We start from the raw sequence: 5,055 nt of genomic DNA on the forward strand, positions 1-5,055 counted from the left end.
TGTTCAGTTAAATTAACCGCCCATGTGAACCCATGAGTGTGCTATAAATGACGTGCAATAATATCCGCCTCATTGAAAGTCGACCATTACACGGCTGCAGGCAAGAATAGCATTGCAAAGCTTTTAATTTCCCGTCCAGATTAAGTTAATATTGCAAAGAAAAAGTGCAGCAAAGCCTTGTTTTTTCCTTTCCACCATCTCCACTGTTAAATATGTGTATTGGAGGTATGTTTTACACACTGATTCGAGCCCAGTAAATGAATCATCATGCTTGACAATAGGAAACTTTCTTATAAGAGCTTAGTTGATTCCAGACCAGACAGTGTCTTTCCTGTAAAAAGATGGCATTAGGGTTGAGAACGGGGTCAACGGGATTCCCTCTAGCCAAAGAGTGTGGGGATTACCAAATCCTGCAAAGAGCTGATTTTCTTACAGATTACATTGCATTCTGTTCTCACTAACAACATCTCATATCCACAAGACATAGCAGCAGCATTGACCAAAAGGTTTATTCATTCAATGGCAAAGAAGGCTTTTTTTCTGCAGCATCCACCGAGTTTACACCAAAATGATGTAGTTTAGTACACATGATAACCATATTAAGTGATCATATGAGAAGAACACTGTTCTCCGTTGATTATATCTGTTATAAGAAGTATTTATCTACATTTTTAGAAGTCACAACTCGACAAAGAGAAGAATATCAAAGATGGGTTATAAATAAGATATATTCATTTATTTTTTAAACTCAATTTGCTTTATATTGATGTCAGCTATACATAATGGATACATAAAGATGTTAGTGTAATGTAAATGTAACTAAAACACCGTAGACATGAGTACATTAGCTGGCTCACTGCTGTGTGAGTACTCAAGATTAGCAAAGAGGTGTAGCCATTATTAAGTAAATACATGAGCAACAATTTGGATATTACATTTGCCACACATTGGGCCATCACTGCCATCGCTTTCACTTTCAAAGTTCTGTTATTTCTTCATTTGAGGTATACTTGATAGGGATTTGTCTTAAACATTCAATTCAATACTTTCTAATTCATATAAATCATATTTGTCATACTTAATGTGTTGTGCTCAATAACACAACAATGCGTCCAAATACCAAATATTCCCTCTCTTCAGTGTAGTACATCATTTTGGCCGGTAGATGTCAGCCTTTACTTTGAGAAAGGTGGACAAGCGACACAGAGACCACAACAAGTCATGGACAGGAAAGAGTTGTCCAGAAGAGGTGGTGCAATCTTCCACAGTTTATTTCCACTTACAGAAATGTACTATCCTTGCCATGTTCCCATTGTCATCTTTATATGAACCATTTGGTGCTGTAATGGATGCAGGTACCACATCAGTTACTTGGATGTACTTTGTACAGGACTGTGTCTTGTTAGCAAAATGTACATTTTATAGAACAGAATTATGAACACAGATATTTTCCGTTTGCCCTCTTTCGTCTTCAGTTGAGGAATGGAGCTCATTAAACACATTACATGTTGCCCTTCCCACAGACAGATGCTTCAGTTGTCTACCTGATTAGCCAACACATCTGAACTGGTTTAATGGGGAGAGTGGGCTGTCAGTATTGTTGTAGATCTGCAGAGAGCTCTAACTTCCAGGTCATGTGAGTAGCAAAAACCTTTATGCACCGTTTCTGTTGGTTCTGCAAGTATACGCATAGTGAATTACTCCAAATCTAACAATGTAGGATAAAGTTTCCTCTAAGAATATATGCACCACCTATACAGTTTAGAGAGAACACATTACTAAAATAATGCAGTGATAAATTCATTGGTTACTTGGATATCTGCATTATTACTTACTCTTATACTTTATGGCATCCATTCCGAGTCAGTAAATACCAGTTTTTTTACATATGTTCCCACCTTCAAACACTTACTGTATGTGAAGTGAAGTGAAAGCAGCAGGTTGGTTTCAGTTATTGTATTGCAGTGATCATTCCAAACATATCTTCGGGGTGGGATGTTTGGATTCAAATGTGGGATAACGCACAAATCGTTTTGGCACAAACCAGTTTGTGTATTTTGTTCGGACTTTGTTAGGGCCTCTGTGCAATGCTGACCTTTAAGAAAAGCTCATTTTCCTGCCACAAGTTCACCATGTGTTTTGTGACATGCCTTCCACTCAGGCAGGTATCAACCCTTTGCTGTGGATCACAAGACCAAAACACCAGTGACACAGCTTACTGTCAAGGACACCGCTGGCAAAAACAGAAGTGACTTTCACATCCTTGTGCTGCACACCGTTCTCAGCCTCAAATGACGTTACACTGGCTGCCGATCGCTTTTCCCACAGCAAGTTTAACTCATACAGAACAAGTCTATCCGAAAGCAAAGGGGCCATCACAGATAAATGGTGTTAAATCACGACGTTCGCTAAATTAAAAGGAAGAGAGACTAATGACAGAATCTGTAGCGTGCAGTTGAGTCAGGAACTCTGCAGCCTCTCTTTTCCCCTTCCTCTCAAGCAGAGTCAGGGGGGGGGGGGGGGGGGACGCCTGTTTGAAGCTCTCCCCCTGGGCTCCAGGGTTCTGTGGGATCCGGGTGTGCTGACACTGTTATCACGCCTGATATGAGAGCCTGATCAAAGCTGGCTCATTCTGCCTGACCGATTTCCACAGGATTAAGGATTAGGGAGACAGGAAGCTGGGAGAGGCACAGAGACAATCTGGGAGAGACAAAACGGGATAGTGAGGTTCATGGGGAGTGAAAGGGATGGAACAGTGTTGAAGGGGTCATTAGGCACTGGCAGAGAACACCTTGAGAAACTAAAGAAAGAAGTACACTCAAACAAATTCAATAAAAGAGTTTTGTGTAAAACATGTCTTTTGAAGTGAATTATAAGATGACCTTGTGGGAGCTCAGTTGTCTTCGGTTACAAACCAAGCTCTCCCAGAGGGCGGAGCTGTGCTGCAGCGCATGAAGTGTTAAGTCTGACAAAGCCTGCTGTGCTTTAATAGTGAAATGTTGAAATCAATTTTAAAACTAACAGGCACCCAGTGTAGAACTGCTTAACGGGGGGAAATAAGATCTTTTGTTCTTCGTTTGGCGAACAGCTGCTGCAGTTTGGCAAACAGAAAAGAGAAGCATATAGTAATCTAAATGTAAAAATATATGAAGGCTTGTGCAATGTTATAAGCTCACTAACATTTTTATTTTAGAAATAGATTTTAAAAGAAGGAAGCACATTCTTTATTACAGCAAATATCAGAACCAATCACAATCAAGAGTATTTAGGGGGATATGTTGCTTGAGAGGTTGCACTAGAGTCTTGATTGTGATGCTAGTTGTTAAAAAATATTTATAAACGTGTTTTTCATCGGACAATAGCATCTTTAAAAGTAACAGAAGACAAACATAAGCAGGTGAGCTAGCTACCAAAAAGCCAAAGTCAAAGTTGGTGTTAAATGACAGAATGACATATTATCATTGCCTGTGACCAGGAACTTGACTGATTCTTACTTTGTATTTCTATCAGCCTAATAGATTTTCCCATTCAGGACTGATTGACATATTCAAGAACATCAAAACACACATAATGTTTATATCCCACCTGGAGAGGTATCTCCTGTGTGATGTGGTCAGGTGGATCGCCACAGGTTTGACATTTTGAAGATGAAACATCAGCCATTGGGCCCAAGTGGAAACAAGCTAGTTTAAAACCAAGGCTATGTTGTACGGGTCATCTTCTCTGAACAGGTACTGAGCGTCATCCCAGTGTGGCTTTGTGGCAGATTGCAGATACATGCACCTGACTTACATTATGCATTATTGTCTGCAGGTTTCTGTAACTCATTTTTTGAGAAGTTTAGAGAGTTCACTTCCCAAGCCGAAACCGAGAGCTGATACATTTCTGCAATATGAAATGGCCACTAAAGAGGAAGTGACTGTATGTTGAGAGTGAGCGTCTGTTTAAGGTAATTGATGATCATAGTGAGGGAGACAGTGACAGGGAGAAAGAATGGGGACAATTACACCACCTGCCTGCCAGAACGGATTAAAAGGGCCGGATGAAAGGTCAGAGAGAGGCACAGTTGCTCACCCCCACCAGATGTGCGCTTGCTTTGGCCTATAGCCCATTAATTATCTCACAGTTCATGACACCAGGGTTGATGTCCGGACAATTTCATTACACTACACACCCTGAGCAATCTGATCTGGGGATTTTTCCCGCTGTTGAAGAGCGTGTTTGTGTGTGTCAGGAGGAAGGGAGGAGTCTTTTTACACACTGGTGGCATCCATGATGACAAAGCAATAATTCACATCATGCTCCAGCGCTGCGATCATTATCCATGTGTTCATGCGTGCAAGGGTTTCTCTGTGGCTGCAGTCAAACAAAACACAAATATGTTTGGGTTGTTCCCAGAGATGAACAAGAAGTGTAAGAAATGACAAAAAAAAACACCCGTTCACACCCCATGGCGTGCTGCCTCATTTGCCCGAGCCTCTATCAATTCTTGGTTATAGCCAATAGCAATAAAGGAAGTGGTCCCACTGTCACAGAAACAGTTGGCACGGAAACAGCACATTACACCATCGTCCAATCCCCCTCCCATTCCTTTGTCGTCATTTCTCCCCTCCCCTTCCCTCTCTTCCTCTTCTCTCCTCTCCAGTCCCCTCCTCCTCTTTCCTCTCTCCCTATCTTGTATGGTTTTTTTTCAGTCATCAATGAAACACAACCAATCCTGCTGCTGGCCTGTAAGCAAACCATCTAATACCTAAAGAAACAGTTCTATTCACTGTATCATCTCCATTCCAGCCGGAGGGGCTCAGATTTCATAATGGCCAATGTATATTTTATCCTTATAGCATGAAATAATGATACACTGGGTGCTGTAGCAACCCCATCAAAGCATGTTTCTCTCTTTCTGTCTGTTACTCTCATAATTTAATCCTGACCATTTCCCCCTTCTCTCTCGATCCCTGCTGACTCCTCCCTCCATTTCTGTCCTGCACTCCCTCTCTCTGCCTCTCTGTCTCTGACACACTCAAACACACGCACACATATATACACGCCCTCCAC

This window comes from Cyclopterus lumpus, chromosome 12 (genome assembly GCF_009769545.1).
Source record: "Cyclopterus lumpus isolate fCycLum1 chromosome 12, fCycLum1.pri, whole genome shotgun sequence".
Lineage (NCBI taxonomy): Eukaryota > Metazoa > Chordata > Actinopteri > Perciformes > Cyclopteridae > Cyclopterus > Cyclopterus lumpus.